General features: G+C 45.9%; 1 protein-coding gene across 2 annotated transcripts in view; it reads right to left on the minus strand.

Annotated features, from left to right (window-relative positions):
- ZBTB20 (zinc finger and BTB domain containing 20) overlaps nt 1-17,146 on the minus strand; it is a 4,633,203-nt gene that overhangs the window by 3,600,423 nt on the left and 1,015,634 nt on the right. For both annotated transcript variants that reach the window (XM_069202644.1, XM_069202647.1), the window contains one exon: nt 6,760-6,863. The gene's annotated coding sequence lies outside the window, so the exon portion shown is untranslated. The remainder of the gene's footprint in view (nt 1-6,759; nt 6,864-17,146) is intronic.

Genomic DNA, 17,146 nt, shown 5'->3' on the forward strand with positions numbered 1-17,146 from the left:
ATTAGTGCTGTGCTATGTGAGTTTTGTATAGCATATGTGCGTGTATGACTATTTAGGTGTCTGTAGTCTAAGACTATTCTGTATGAATGGTCCGGTTTAGCTACTGGGAATAAAGTATTATTCAAATCAAAAAGTGAGGTAAATGCGGCGCAAAAAAAGTATAAATATGGGCCCAAGTGTGGTAGGGATGTATTTGGCTCAAATTGCAGCTCCAAGGAAACAATGGCTCCTGGACACCAGAGGCAAAAGACTCTACCCCCATAGTTGTGGCCTAGTAGCTCCTCCCTGTCCTGTAGCCCACTCAATCCAGGTCTGACAGCAGAAAATCACTTATTTATTAAGTCTGAATTGTGTGTCTTGCTGGCAGTGCTTGGCGGTCAAATGCTGCCACGCATCTTAAACCTTCATCCAGATTCAGCAGCAAACAAAGGTACACTTGAGTGTTGTTTTACAAGTTTCCAAGAGACAATTGGGGTTTAAAAGGGCCTTTTACTCAAGCTCTGAGTATGTGTCTGTATTTTGTAAAGATGTCAGATATGTCCTGGTGAGTGCATCCACAATACAATCTGAGGGCCTGATTTATAGTTTTTGAGCACTGCATTTGCGTAATTTTTTGACACAAAAGCGGCGCAAACTTACAAAATATAATTGGGGCCCATATTTATACTTTTTTTGCACAGCATTTGCGTCACTTTTTGATGCAAAAGTGGTGCAAAATTACAAAATACATTTAGATTTTGTAATTTTGCGCCGCTTTTCCGTCTGAAAATGACGCAAATGCGGCGAAAAAAAGGTATAAATATGGGCCTGAATTTTGTAAGTTTGCGTTGCTTTTGCGTCAAAAAATGACGCAAATGTGGTGCCAAAAAAGTACAAATCAGGCCCTTAATGTTTTCAACTACTTACTACCCAAATACAGTTTGCAAGTTTACAGTTTTATCCCCATTGCTCCAGTGCTTTATAGGTCAGTTCTACCCTGTGTAACAGTAATAAGTATGAACATAAATGTTTTTTTGGTCTTCATGAAAATAATGACGATCAAAACTCAATGAAAAACAGTTTTATAAAAAGCTTTTTATGGGCAGTTGAGGCGCTGAACCATGTTACACAAATTTGTTAAGGCCATTTAATTGAGTATTACATACTTTGTACAGATAAAAAGAGAAAGCAGTTTTACAAGCACCTTTTTCAATGTTGCCAATTTCATTGGGGTTATTATGGTTTGTAAAATAATTAGGTATAGGGTGGGTGTCACTGAACAGCTCTTTAGGCCTCTATCAACACCCCTGTTGTCCCAATTTCTTGGTTACTGGATTATTTTTTTCGTTTTCCAGCACTGATACGTGGCCTTACAGGTACTCTAGTACACTAAGTAGACTATGCTGTCCAGTGTGCTTTGGATTGTTGAGTATTGTCAGTTGTGCTGATAATTAAAGCTCATATGTGTGTTATGTTCCTTGTGTATCGTGCATGTTGGAGCATTGAATGCTCCTAAGGTTGGATGAGGGGGAAATTGATGACACGTTGAGGTTTTTGCTCTTTGTAGTATGTATGTTTCTCTCTGATTCGCAGTCAGACTTACTAGATAACTTCATTCTTTGGCATCTCTTTTTTGAGATGGTGAGAGTCGCCTGTTACTAGACAGATAGTTAGGGCCAGATGTAGGAAAATTGCAAATTGCGACTTGCAATTTGCGAGTCCTTCCGACTCGCAAATTGCAAGTCGCAATTTGCAATGCAGAACGGTGTCCCAGACACCGTCTGCGAGTCGGTATGGGGTCGCAGAGACCCACCTCATTAACATTAATGAGGTGGGTCGCAAATTGCGGCCCCATACCGATTATAGGCACTCGGAAACATGGAGGCCTGCTGTAGTCAGCAGACCTCCATGTTCGTGACTGCTTTTAAATAAAGCAGTTTTTTTCTTTTAAGTGTAGCCCGTTTTCCTTAAAGGAAAACGAGCTGCACTTAAAAAAAAAAACGAAACCTTTAGTTTTGGTATTTTTTCAGGGCAGGTAGTGGTCCTTTGGACCACTACCTGCCCTGAAAACATAGTTTTGGGTCCATTCACAAAGGGGAAGGGGTCCCATGGGGACCCCTTCCAATTTGCGAGTGGGTTACCATCCACTTCAAGTGGATGGTAACTGCGACACCATTTGCGACCGCATATGCGGTCGCAAATGGTATTGCATACCACTACGAATCGCAAATAAGAAGGGAACACCCCTTCCTATTTGCGATTCTGAAATGCATTTTGCGAGTCGGTCCCGACTCGCAATATGCATTTCTGAATAGGAAAATGCGATTTGCGAGTCGCAAACGGCAATTGTTGCCTTTTGCGACTCGCAAATGCTTTCCTACATCTGGCCCTTAGTCTCTACATGTCGGAGTTGTAAGTGGATTACAGGGGCTCATATTGCTTTGGTGTGTGTTGTGTCTCATGTTAAGCTTTTAGAATGTTACTGAACTGAATGCAAAAAGCTTTCATACGAAGTTAGGGGCTAAAGCAGTTCCCTAATTTCCACCTTAGCTGAGGCTCCTAAAGATGCGTTATGAATTCAGGTGGGCCGAAGACGACAAGGAGAGTAGTGGCATACTAGTTTTTGAAGGTTGCTGGGAACTTTGGCCCAGTACTCTTTATGCATAACACAAGGTGTTTTAAATTCAATACATGTGGTCACATTTCTATAAGCAAAACTCAAATTCTAGCTTGCCTAATTTTATGCACTTGAAGTCCTGAAATGATCGTTAGGGAGGCTTGTATAGATGTTACAGTTGTCCTAGCAGTCATAGCTAGAGTAAATGCTTACTTGTGCTTCCTCTGCTGAGTTATGTTTTTGGAGGAAGACACATTTTACGGAATACATACCCTTGCACGTACGTTCCAATGACCACCATGTTGATTTGTGAGGCCAAGTTGAGTTCTGAGTGGAAAACAATGCCAAATATTTCACATGTTGGAAAGAGGTGCCAGGAAGGCCCAAGTTATAATACCAGTTGAAAAGTGGTGACTCTGCACCAGGTCCTCCTACACTAGGGACTTCAGTGCTTGATTCTTTCACAATGAAATAACTTTCATTCTTAAAATTGTATACATGGTCATGGCACTCCTCACTGCCCTCATGCCTTTCCATGCTGTTCCTTAGGTAACTGTTTATCTGTGAATCATTTGCATCCATCTAGAATTAAATGCGGTGGTGTCCAAGTATCTGAGAGAAGTGGTACATCTGGATAATGAAATGGAAAGAGATGAGGGAGGACTTCTGCAGGACTCCCCAGTCTACTTTACTTGCGGACGAGACAGAAGATCCTATACCAATTAGTTTATTCCGGTTGTGAAGGAATTCATATATCTATACAAGAGCTAATGTTGACACACCATTCCATTCCATTAGCTTGCTCAGCATAATGGTAAGGTCAATCATGTTGTCGGCAGCTGAGGTCAGGGATGAACACAGCTTTTTGCTGAAGCTCATCACTGATTAAACAAGCATTTGCAATGTTACGGGTGTCACGTTTGCTCACGTTAGAGCTATTAGAGTTGTAAACTCCTAATGTGACTTTTCTTGCCACATAAACTAATAATGAAAAGTAAAACAGTTTCACATATGCGAGCTGATGGTCGCCATGGCATGCAAAGTGCTCGACTTCTGCCCAGCGAGATCACGCTGCGCAGGAAATGAAAAGATAAAGTCCAGGAAGTAGTCCAGGAACCAGCTGAAAACACAGAGCCTCGTATGTTTTCAGTAGTTTACTGATGCACTCGAGCAGGGCTAAACACCGGAAAAGGCATGACGTATGCATGGCTTTCACAAATGGAATCAATAAATTTTTTAAAAGGCAAGCCTACAAACTAATGAAAGTGACGGGCGTTACATGGGCGTGGTTAGAACCCATATAGAGATTACAACATGGTCCAGAGCGCTTGCGCATGCTCGACCCTAGAAAAAGGTATGTTATGTTTGCTAGCGCTGATTCCGTATTTGAATCTGACCAGGGATTGTTCAGTATGAAGTTTTTTTTTCTCGTACTCTTGCAGCTGTCGAGTGATTTCAGTTTCCAGGACATGGATATGAGAGGTTTCAGACTGGTCTGTACTTGTAAAGCAAATGAGGGCCTGGAGTAGGTTTCTTCATATGCTTCTTAATTGCATATTTGAAGAAGTTAGGAACATGTTACTCAAAAGAAATGCATAAGTTATACTCCTTGTATCAGCTGTATGGAGCTGGAAATCTTTCTTCAGGAATTCTCCTGAACAAGGTACCACTGGGAGGCAGGAGGCTTGGGTTTTCAATGCAAGATATATCACATCCTCTTCCGAGATGGGCTTGAATGAGAACATATCTTTGTAATTTGCTGTTATGCTGGATACATGATTGAGCAGTATATTTCATCTATTTTGTTGTGCCAGATGCATTTCTTTTTAAACAATGGATTTTGTGCTCTGTTTTTTGTGGGTTCTTGTATTCAGGTTCTGTTTGATGTTGCTGAAGGCTTCCATTATGATTACTGATGTTGCATTACAACATATTTTATTGCTACGGCGCTTAGTGCTGGCTGGTTTGGTTGTGTAACCAAGTTGGCACTGGTGGGTATGATATGTCACATTAGAGTCTTCAGGGGCTGTGAGAAACTGATATGCAGAGCAATTGCTAACAGTCAATTACAGAGGTAGGTAGACTTCATTGAGGGGACTCTTTGTAATCAGTTTGTAGTTTGGCTTGAGTGAAAAGTCAAACCTAAAAAGCAGTACATGTTGGTGCAGTGCTCAACAAACCAACATGGTAAAAGTACATTAAGAAAGTATCAACTCCAATGATCTTAACTAGTTCAAGTAAAGTTATTATTAATTGTCATTAATAAAGAAAATAAGGCACAGATCAAGCTAAACGGCTAAATGATTCAAACCTAACTGGTAAAAGAAATAGCGCTGGTAAGTGCAATTAAAAATTAAACAACGAAAACGATCACAGTGCAAAATGAATGTTAAATAGCTTGGCATCAAGGCGAAGGGAAAAATCATGCAGTTGAAAATATTACAAATGAAAATGAATGCCAAACATGTAATAATACAATCAGTGGCATCTAGCCATAATCATAACTACCACAATATAAATATTGTTATCAAGTTACCTAATACAACAACGAGAAAAACATATATGCAAAAACTGAAAATGATCACCATGAAAATCAGTATGTAAGCAAAACCATGTTGTGGATTCATTAGTTCAATGCCTAAGGCCTGAATATTAACAGGGCATATGATTGTTGTCTAAGAACTGCTACAAGAAGGCCATGCACCCAAAAGAGGAAAGAAGAAGCTGGGTCACCTGAACAAGCTTCAACTGATTCTAGTAGAAAATGCGCAAAAGACAGCACATTGTACAGACACAGAACAGAAGTTCACCCACTGCTCTATTTATCTCTGCCGACCCCTACGTGTTGTCCTAGACTCTATTGTATTTCAGCTCTCCACTTTATACAGAGTGGGACTGATATGCGCACTGGGTTAATTTATATTTGTATTATCATTTTATGTGATTTTCTTTTGAATTTGGCCCACTTGTGCAGACTATGGGGCATATTTATACTTGTTTTGTGCCGAATTTGCGTCATTTCCTTTCCGCAAATTCGGTGCAAAACTAACTCCATATTTATACTTTGTCGTTAAACCCGTCTAGCGCCAAAGTTATGGAGTTAAAGTCATTTTTGGACGTGGAAACCTACCTTGCGTCAATGAGATGCAAGGTAGGCGTTCCCGTACAAAAAATGACTCTACGGCCTTAGCGCCATATTTATCCCCCGTGCTAAAATCACGCACGGAGGGGAGGAGGGGTCAAATAATGGTGCAAAGTTTGCTAGCTGAGAGCAGCAAGAGACTAGCGATCTCGAGCAGACCGGTATTGCCGAAAGTGGAAGTGTTGTCCTAGACTTCACTCACTTTTCTGGGGGCCTTCAGTGTTCCCTCATGTAAGAGGATGCCCTTGTGTAGTGAATGTCATACTACCAGTGTCGCTGCATTAGCTCACTAGGCCTGCATTTAGAAGGAGGCCAAAGATTCTACATATGTGACTGTGTCCATGGTAGTAACTATGTATCTGATCACTTTTGGAGCCCATTGTACCTCAAAATAGAAGGCATCATCATGGGGGTACACGTTAAATGTGTGTTACTTATTAGATCACAGACTATCAGTGCTCCTCTCTTGTGTTGTGCATGCCCCACTAGTGTTGCACATGTTTTTGCACAAGAAAAGGAATTCCATTAATTTTGGGGGGCTATTCCCCCATGAAGATTAAAGGACTTCAATATTCAGATAAGGTATTTTCTTTGGCTCTGCTGGATGTAGTATTCCGTAAAGGTTCTGTCGAGAGAAGCTGATAGCTTACAATTTTTTGAAAAAGTGTGGTAGTGGAATAAAGCAATATGAGCTGGAGAGAGACGTAATAAGCCATTGGAAAAGAACAAATATGGCTGATTTTAAGGGCTGGTGGGGAAAGTGGTAATAATAATGTTATGTTTGTATTTCCAATATATTCCTCTATAGGGAAAAATGAAGAAAACCCCCATCTCAATGGTGGAAAATGCATAGAAAAGATATCCAGACTGAAGAAATCTAAAGTATTTTATAAAGTGTTATACATCTTCAAAAAGTCTGCAATAAAATACACACGAGGCTCTATAAAACGATACTAGATTATTCTTCTCCTTCTGAATGATTTTTCATTAGGTATAATCAATTATAAAAAAAAAAAGATACCCGATTAATGAAACGGTTCCGTGTAAGCCGGGCAACAATAGAGCTCTGTAGGATGGAATGAGGATCACAGCCCTGTCATTAATCTCTTGTTGAACACCAGTAATCTGAGGAGTAAAAAGAGAAAACAATGAGATTCTGTTATTGTACCACTGTTTGCTTGTATGGAGAACTGTGTACAATCTAGAATCTTGCTGCTCTGGATAACTATAGTAAATTACAGTATAGGAAAGAATACACAGCTTACTCCTTAAATTAAAACATGCATTAAAGTATCCACAACAGCATCACTCTAGGTTCTACTAACTTCTTCATAAAATTGAGTCGTACTCATTAGTATTTGTTGGCAGATTTAACATTTAATAATTACCAAATCACTGCAAATATACATTTTATCAGAGGTATTATGGAAAGCAAGTTTTTTTCTTTAATGCTTGCCAATATATGTATCAATATGTATTGATATTTTATCAATTCTTAACCTCCCCTCAGTCCCAAAGTCCTTCTGTGTTTCCTCGGTATTGAGGCCTTTTGAGTTTCTAGGATTTATTCTGAGATTTTCTCCTCTCCCCCCCTCATCTAAGGCCATCCTATCATACTGATATTTAGCAAGCATCACAATGCCAACAGTATATGCCGATAATACCAAATCTATCTGCTTTGTCATTAATTCTTGGCTGCCATAACAGTGTACAGGTACGCAAGCACACTCAAGTACACACAAGGGCCCCCATCATGAAAGAGTTAAAAAACATTTAAGGATGGCTGCCCACCACTATATTAGCAGAGGACAGAGCGTGATGGAAGCTAGCACGTGATGGAGAGGAATTTAATTTTTAAATAGAAAGAGCTGGGGCAGGAAATGAGCAGCGAAGCAGGATGAACAAGGAGAGAAAGAAAGAGAAAATAGACTCCAGTGGAAGGATACAACCAATTCAATCAAAACACACTGAGACTCAAATTGTCCTTGGGCGGCAAAAACACAAGAATAAAGAGGAGAAATATGACTAAATTGGACAGAAAGCAGTTAAGACTGTGCAGGCGAGACCTAAAAATAATTCCAAAGCTTAACAATTCGAAATGCAAAGGCAACACACTCATACGCCTGCCAAGAAAAAGGCAACACCATCAGACTTATGAAACTATCATAGTAAAGAGTGAACAATTGTACAGGTTCAAACTAAATTGTTCTCCCTTGATCCACATACAACACTATTGTTAGACTTTTCATCCTTGGTGTGGTCTCCCTTAACATTTTGACTCTGTTTCCCAGGTTGTTGATGTGTGCTGGTCTCTGTTTTTGCTGTTTTTGTTACTCTGGGCAATTTACCACTGTTAACCAGTGCTAAAGTGCAAGTGCCACCCACATGAGTAGCCCTGTAATCATATCTCAGACCTGCCACTGCAGTGTCTGTGTGTGCAGTTTTAAACTGTAAATTCTACTTGGCAAATGTACCCACATGCCAAGCTTAAACCTACCCTTTTCTTACATGTAAGGCACCCCTAAGGTAGGCCCTAGGTAGCCACAAGGGCAGGGTGCAGTGTATGGTTAAGGTAGGACATATAGTAATGTGTTTTATATGTCCTGACAGTGAAATACTGCTAAATTTGTTTTTCACTGTTGCAAGGCCTGTCCCTCTCATAGGTTAACATGGGGCTACATTTAAATATGATTAAAGTTTAGATTCCCTTTGAGAGCGGATAGACATCTGGAGTTTGGGGTCTCTGAGCTCACAATTTAATAATACATCTTTTAGTAAAGTTGATTTTAAGAATGTGTGTTTGAAAATGCCACTTTTAGAAAGTGAGCATTTTCTTGCTTAAACCATTTCTGTGACTCTGTCTGTTTGTGGATTCCTGTCTGGGTCAGTTTGACAGTTGGGATGGTTGCACCTCTCACTAGACAGTGACACAAAGGGAGCTGGGGTGTAGTCTGCATTTCCTGATGAGCCATCTGTGCTAGGAGGGAGGGGAGGAGTGGTCACTCACACCTGAAAGGGCTGTGCCTGCCCTCACACAATGCAGTCTCCAACCCCTTTGTTTGTGTCTAGGGCCTGGGCAGCCAGGATTTCCCAAAAGAGAGAGACTTTCCTTTGAAGTAAGCCTACTTCAAAGGGCAAAATGGGTATGAGAAGGGCACCCAAAACCACAGACTTTAGAACACTTCTGGAAACCAAGAGGAACCTCTGCCTGGAGAAGAGCTGAAGAGCTGAGGAAAAAGAGCTGCCCTGCTTTTGACTGTGCTTTGTGGAGCTATCCTGCAGTTGCTGCTTCTGCCTGTGCTAGAGGACAAAGACTGGACTTTGTGTGCCTTCCTTCTTGTGAAGAACTCTCCAAAGGCTTCATTTAGAGCTTGCTTCCTGTTATTGAAGTCTCAGGGACAGCAAAGACGTCTCTCTACCAGCACCTGGAGCCTCTGCTGAGACTCCTACTCTGCCAAGTGGTGCCCATCCAGTTCAAAAGCCTTGAAAGGAGAAGCTGGCAGGACAAGAGTGAGAAATCCATGCACAGACCGCCGTGCGGGGAAAAGATTGATGCAACTCCGTTCCGCGGCTGAAAAATCGACATGCGCCAGCTTCGCAGCTGAAAATCGACACTTGCCTGCAGCGTGACTGGAAGATCAACGCACGCGGCTGGAGAAATGACACGCAGAATCGCTGACGTAAGCTGGTCCGATTGCAACCCGCGATATGTGGTTTTCGGAACATCGTGCAGCAGGATTTCTGAGGCAACACCGCTGGGCATGTAAAAACAACGCAAGGCCTGCCCGGACCCGAGAGTGCTGGCCGGACCGAAGCATCGCTCTCCTGCGGAGAGAAGAAACGATGCATGCCGGCCCGACTGGAGGAGAAACGACGCAAGGTCTCGCTTGTGAGTGATATCGACACATCGCACGCCCCTTTTTGACGCACACACGCCGTTCAGGGTTATTTTTGACATGCCCAGGTACATTTTCACGCTAACAGCATTAGCGTGGTGTTTAAAACTACATGAAGACTCTTTTTGGTTTTTAATTGATAACTTGACTTGTGTATTGTGGATTTTTGTTGTTTTGGTCTTGTTTTGTTTAGATAAATATTCTCTATTCTTCTAAACCTGTGTTGTGTCATTTTGTAGTGTTTTCATTGAATTACTGTGTGTGTTGGTACAAATACTTTACACCTAGCACTCTGAAGTTAAGCCTTCCTGCTTGTGCCAAGCTACCAAGGGGGTAAGCGGTGGTTAGCTGAGGGTGATTCTCTTTTATCCTAACTAGATTGCGGGTCCCTCCTTGGACAGGGGGTAACCTGACTGCCAGCCAAATACCCCATTTCTAACATTGGTGATCAGCGGTTAAGATTGGACTTGTATTAGTACTTTACATACAATGATTAAGTGTACACTACTGTTTTGAGTGCAGACCACTACGTGACCACATACTACTTGTCTTGTGATTTTAGCTTTTTCTCTTTTTCTTGGATTTTTCCCTACATACATTTTTGAGGTAATCTTTGATTGACTTCTGAACTTCATTTGGAACTTGTTTTCTGCCTTTTGGAACTTTGCATTTTTGTTGACTTTTCATCATGTCCCAATCTGGAGATGCATCAGTTGGAGCAGCTTTTGACCTGGAGAAATTAGAGAGCTATACAAAGGCTCAGTTGAAGCAGTTCTGTAAAGGTTTTGACTGTCCCATTAAGAGCTCATCCAAGAAGGAGGAGTTGCAAAAGGCGCCAAGGGCCTTGGGTGACAGCCAAGAGCACTGAAGGGTACACAGAGGATGAGGAGCAAGAAGAGCATTCCATACACAATGGTATTGTGGGTGGGCCTGTTATGTCCAGGGAGAGGGTCTCCAGGGCAGGTAGCAGTGTCTCAACTAAGGGTCTGACACCTGAAGAATTGCAGGACAGACAGGCAGAGAGGGAGCACCAGAGGGAGTTGGAGAAAATGACCTTGTTGTTGGCTCATGAGCTCAGCTTAAGGGAGCTGGATCAGAACAGCCAGTCTAGTAGGGATGGTGGCAGCCACATCACAGTGCAGCCTGAGAGGAGGGTATAAATTATTAAAGATCTTGTGAAGGATTACAAAAGGGAGGATGACATATACTTGTGGTTCAAGGGGTATGAGTCAGCTCTCCACATGAATCTGGTCCCTGAAGCTCTTTGGGGTAGAGGGGAGGGATATACTGACAGCCTTAGGGGATGCTCAGAATCTCACCTACACTATCATGAAGGATGCCCTACTCATAAGGTATGGTCTCACCCCTGAGCAGTATAAGGATAAGTTTAGGTCCTATAAGAAGAAGGAATCCCAAACATAGCTGGAATGTGTTGATTCTTTTTGCAGGTCACTGGATGGTTGGGTGAATGGCTTTACAATCTGATTGCTTGGGAGCACTTGTACAGTTTATGTTTTCCAGAGCTGCGCCAGCACCTGATTGACAGCAAGCTGACTGATCCCAGAAAGCTTGCGCAGGAAGCGGACCACTGGGAGAGCACCAGGGTCCAAAAGAAGTATGGGGGAGACCACGCCAAGGGTGGGCAGGGTCCCTCTCAGAAGAAAGGGGGGGTAAGGGTAAACAGAGGGAGCTCTCTAAAGGGCCCCACACTGATTCCCAGGGTAAAGATTCCCAACCCCCCAGTGAGAAGAAGCCATGGTTCTCCGAAGGGACGCCAGTGGCAGGGGACCCCCCACGTAAGTGCGCTGTCCCAGGGTTTGGCTAGTGTAACACTTGGGGAGGAGTTGGTTCCAGGTGGGAGGGAGCCAGCTGAGATGACCCTTGTCTCAATAGGGGACAGTGAGACAGTCCAGAGAACCCTTGTGCCTGAGAACACTAAAAAGTACAGGCAGTGGGTGACCATCAATGGACAGAGGGTAGAGGCTCTGAGAGATAGAGGAGCCAGTGTGAATACAGTGAGGAGTCAGCTGGTGTCTGAAGAGCAAATTGATCCCTGGGTACTTCATCAAGTAGTTGCAGTGGCCAACTCAGAGTGCCTGTGCAGAGTGGCGCAGGTTCCCTTTGAATGTGGGGGGGGGTCTCAGGCTCCTTGAAGGTAGCTGTGACTCCAACCATGCCTGTAGATTGTTTGCTAGGCAATGACCTGGAGGCTTCCCCTTGGAAGGAGGTGGAACACAGGTCTCACTTGGAGATGTTCGGTCTGCCTGGGTGGGTATCCGTATCCACCCAGTCAATGGCAGCCCGTCAGGGTGGTCAAGAGCCCCTGGAGCCTGAAACAGTGGCCTAGAGGACCGCCAAGAAGAGGAAGACATAGGAAACTGGTCCCAGAAGTTCCCATGGTCCGGGGGGAGGAGGAGCCTGAGGGTGACACCCCGAAGCCTACAGGGGAACAGGTGGCTGAAGTGGGTGAGGTCCCTGAGCTGTTGCAGTGGCAGCAGGAAGATGGGCCCACCAGGGAAGCATTCTGTGCAACACAGAAGACTTGCACTACACTGGAGGGTTTGTGGCAGCTTAAGGTTCCTGAGCCTGGCTCAGCCCATGTGCTGGTGGTACCCCAGTGCTTCAGGGCCTTCCTACTGGGGTTGGCTCATGATGTGCCTTTAGCTGGACATTTGGGGCGGGACAAGACCTTTGAGAGGCTTGTCACCCACTTTTACTGGTCCCTAATGCGCAGGCACTTAGATGCACATTGCAGGTCTTGCCAAACTTGTCAGGCAAGTGGCAAGAGTGGGGGAAATGTAAGGCTCCCCTCCAACCTTTACCTGTTGTTAGTACTCCCTTTGAGAGGGTAGGTATTGACATTGTGGGGCCTCTGGATCCCATGACAGCCATGGGCAATTGATTCATCCTGGTCTTGGTGGACCATGCCACCTGGTACCCAGAAACCCTTCCTCTGAGGTCAATCACTTCCTCTGTGGTGGGTCGTGCTTTGATGAGGGTTTTTACCCGCATGGGGTTCCCCAAGGAAGTGGTATCTGATAGGGGTACCAACTTCATATCCACGTATATGAAGTCTCTGTGGAAGGTGTGTGGGGTAACCTACATGTTCACCACCCCGTACCACCCCCAAAGTAATGGCCTGGTTGAGAGGTTCAACCGCAACTTGAAAGGCATGATCATGGGCCTGTCAGAGCCCTTGAGGCAGAAGTGGGAAGTCCTCTTGCCATGCCTTCTATTCGCTTACAGGGAGGTGCCTCAAAAGGGACTTGGGTTTAGTCCCTTTGAGCTCATCTATGATGAAGGAGGCTTTGGAGGAAGCTCCTAGTAAACCCCCCAGGATGTATTTAGCAACATGCTGGCTTTGAGAAACAAGACTGCAGGCTTCAGGAGTCTCGCACAGAAGAACCTGGAAGCAAGCCAGGAGGATATGAAACAGTTGTATGACCGGTATGGCACTCTGGTCGAGTTTCAACCTGGTCAGAAAGTGTGGGAGATGGCGCCAGTGGAGCCTAGGGCGCGCCAGGATAAGTGGACTGGGCCATTTGAGGTGGTGGAGCACAAGAGTGAAGTCACCTACCTGGTGGACTTGCAGTCTCCAAGGAACCCTTTAGGGGTCCTGCATGTCAACCTCCTCAAGCCACACTTTCAGCAGACTGAACTGTCTATGCTCCTTGCAACAGATGATGGGGTGGAGAAGGAGAGTGAGCCTCTTCCTGACCTCCTGTCTGCAGGAGAAAAAGATGGGTCTGTGGAGGGAGTGATCCTCTCCCCCTCCCTGACTGAAGAGCAGCAGAAGGACTGTCGCCAGGTGTTGGGACAGTTCGCCTCACTGTTTTCACTGATCCCAGGAGTCACATACTTGTGCACACATGATGTGGACACTGGGGACAGTACACCCATTAATCAAAAAGTTTACAAGGTGACTGACAGGATCAGGGCTAGCATTAAGGATGAGGTATCCAAGATGTCGAACAAGGGGTTATTGAGCATTCCAGCAGTCCTTGGGCCAGCCCAGTGGTGTTGGTCGAAAGGCTGCTGCACCTGGTGCCATTCCAGAACTCAGGTTCTGTGTGGACTACCGGGGACTCAATGCGATCAGCAAGACTGACGCACACCCCATCCCCCGAGCTGATGAGGTCATTGACTGTTTGGGAGCTGCCAAGCACCTCAGTACGTTTGACTTAACGTCTGGGTACTGGCAGATTGCCTTAACAGAGGGGGCCAAGGAGAGGTCAGCGTTTTCTACCCCAGATGGACACTTTCAATTTAAAGTGATGCCATTTGGGATGGGATGAAGAATGCCCCTGCCACCTTTCAGAGGTTGGTCAACCAGGTGTTGGTTTGGCTGGATGAGTTCAGTGCGGCCTACCAGGATGACATTGCTGTGTTTAGTTCAACCTCTGGAGAGTGTTAGAGGCCCTGCAGAAGACAGGCCTCACTATTAAGGCAAGCAAGTGCCAAATAGGGCAGGGTTCTGTGGTGTACTTGGGACACCAGGTGGTGAGTGGCCAGGTGGCACCCCTACAGCCACAAATTGACACCATTCTGGCTTAGGCCTCACTGGCTATTACAGGAGGTTTGTCAAGGGGTACGGTACCATTGTGAAATCCTTGACTGAGTTGACTTCTAAGAAGCAACCCAAAAAGGTGATCTGGACAGTGGCTTGCCAGACCACTTTTGATGCCCTGAAGGCTCCCATGTGCACAGCCCCTGTGCTGAAGGCACCTGACTACTCCAAGGAGTTTGTTGTGCAAACAGACGCCTCAGAGCATGGTATTGGAGCAGTACTCTCACAGCTTAATGAAGAAGGCGTAGATCAACCCGTAGCCCTCATTAGCAGGAGGTTACTTCCCCAGGAACATAGGTGGAGTGCCATAGAACATGAAGCATTTGCTGTGGTCTGGGCCCTGAAGAAGTTAAGGCCCTACTTGTTTGGGACTCACTTCCGGGTTCAGACCAACCACAAGCCCCTCAGATGGTTAATGCAGATGAGGGAGAATCCAAAACTGTTGAGGTGGTCCATTTCCCTACAGCGGATGGACTTTACGGCCGAACACTGTCCTGGTACAGAACACACCAATGCTGATGGTCCATCCAGATTCTTCCACCTTAGTGATGAGAACTCCCATGAGGTTGGGTAGTTGCTCATTACTTTCAGCTGGGGGGGGGCACGTGTTAGACTTTTCATCCTTGGCGTGGTCTCCCTTAACTTTTTGCTTCTATTTCCCAGGTTGTTGATGTGTGCTGGACTCTGTTTTTGTTACTATGGGCACTTTACCACTGCTAACCAGTGCTAAAGTGCAAGTGCTCCTATACAAAATGTGTATGTAATTGGTTCATCCATGATTGGCATATTTGATTTACTAGTAAGTCCCTAGTACAGTGCACTAGAGGTGCCCAGGACCTGTAAATCAAATGCTACTAGTGGGCCTGCAGCACTGGTTGTGCCACCCACATGAGTAGCCCTGTAATCATGTCTCAAACCTGACACTGCAGTGTCTGTGTGTGCAGTTTTAAACTGTAAATTCGACTTGGCAAGTGTACCCACTTGCCAAGCTTAAACCTTCCCTCTTCTTACATGTAAGGCACCCCTAAGGTAGGCCCTAGGTAGCCACAAGGGCAGGGTGCAGTGTATGGTTAAGGTAGGACAGATGTGTTTTATATGTCCTGACAGTGAAATACTGCTAAATTCGTTTTTCACTGTTGTAAGGCCTGTCCCTCTCATAGGTTAACATGGGGCTACATTTAAATATGATTAAAGTGTAGATTCCCTTTGGGAGCGGATAGAAATTTGGAGTTTGGGGTCTCTGAGCTCACAATTTAATAATACATCTTTTAGTAAAGTTGATTTTAAGATTGTGTGTTTGAAAATGCCACTTTTAGAAAGTGAGCATTTTCTTGCTTAAACCATTTCTGTGACTCTGGCCCTCATTCTGACCTTGGCGGGCGGCGGAGGCCGCCCGCCAAAGTCCCGCCGTCAGGTTACCGTTCCGCGGTCGAAAGACCGCGGCGGTAATTCTGACTTTCCCGCTGGGCTGGCGGGCGGTCGCCTTCAGACCGCCAGCCAGCCCAGCGGGAAAGAGGCTTCCACGATGAAGCCAGCTCGGAATCGAGCCGGCGGAGTGGAAGCTGTGCGACGGGTGCAGTTGCACCCGTCGCGTATTTCACTGTCTGCGCAGCAGACAGTGAAATACATGTAGGGGCCCTCTTACGGGGGCCCCTGCAATGCCCATGCCAGTGGCATGGGCACTGCAGGGGCCCCCAGGGGCCCCGCGACCCCCCCTACCGCCATCCGGATCCCGGCGGTCCGACCGCCGGGATCTGGATGGCGGTAGGGGGGGTCGGAATCCCCGCGGCGGTGCAGCAAGCTGTGCCGCCGCGGAGGATTCAATGGGGCGGCGGTACACTGGCGGGACCCCGCCAGTGGTGCCGGTCCGACCGCGGCTTTACCGCCGCGGTCGGAATCCCCATTGGAGCACCGCCGGCCTGTCGGCGGTGCTCCCGCGGTCCTCCGCCCTGGCGGTCAAAGACCGCCAGGGTCAGAATGACCACCTCTGTCTGTTTGTGGATTCCTGTCTGGGTCAGTTTGACAGTTGGGATGGTTGCACCTCTCACTAGACAGTGACACAAAGGGAGCTGGGGTGTAGTCTTCATTTCCTGATGAGCCATCTGTGCTAGGAGGGAGGGGAGGAGTGGTCACTCACACCTGAAAGGGCTGTGCCTGCCCTCACACAATGCAGTCTCCTACCCCTTCGTTTGTGTATAGGGCCTGGGCAACCCAGGATTTCACAAACGAGAGAGACTTTCCTTTGAAGTAAGCCTACTTCAAAGGGCAAAATGGGTATGAGAAGGGCACCCAAAATCATAGACTTTAGAACACTTCTGGAAACCAAGAGGAACATCTGCCTGGAGAAGAGCTGAAGAGCTGAGGAAAAAGAGCTGCCCTGCTTTTGACTGTGCTTTGTGGAGCTATCCTGCAGTTGCTGCTTCTGCCTGTGCTAGAGGAGAAAGACTGGACTTTGTGTGCCTTCCTTCTTGTGAAGAACTCTCCAAGGGCTTCATTTAGAGCTTGCTTCCTGTTATTGAAGTCTCAGGGACAGCAAAGACGTCTTTTTACCAGCACCTGGAGCCTCTGCTGAGACTCCTACTCTGCTAAGTGGTGCCCATCCAGTTCCTGGGGCCCTGAAAGGAGAAGCTGGCAGGACAAGAGTGAGAAATCCTCGCACAGACCGTCTTGCAGGGAAAAGATCGAGGCAACTCCGATCTGCAGCTGAAAAAACGACGGGCCACCGGCTTCACAGCTGAAAATCGATGCTCGCCTGCAGCGCGACTGGAAGATTGACATGCGCAGCTGGAGAAACGACGCACAGCATTGCTGATGGAAGCTGGTGAGATTGCAACCTGCGCTGCATGGTTTTCATATCATCGTGCGGCTGGGTTTCCGGCGCAAACACCGCTGGGCATGTAAAAACGACGCAAGGCCTGCCTGGACCCGAGAGTGCTGACCGGATC

Source organism: Pleurodeles waltl, chromosome 8 (assembly GCF_031143425.1).
Source record: "Pleurodeles waltl isolate 20211129_DDA chromosome 8, aPleWal1.hap1.20221129, whole genome shotgun sequence".
Taxonomy (NCBI): Eukaryota; Metazoa; Chordata; class Amphibia; order Caudata; family Salamandridae; genus Pleurodeles; species Pleurodeles waltl.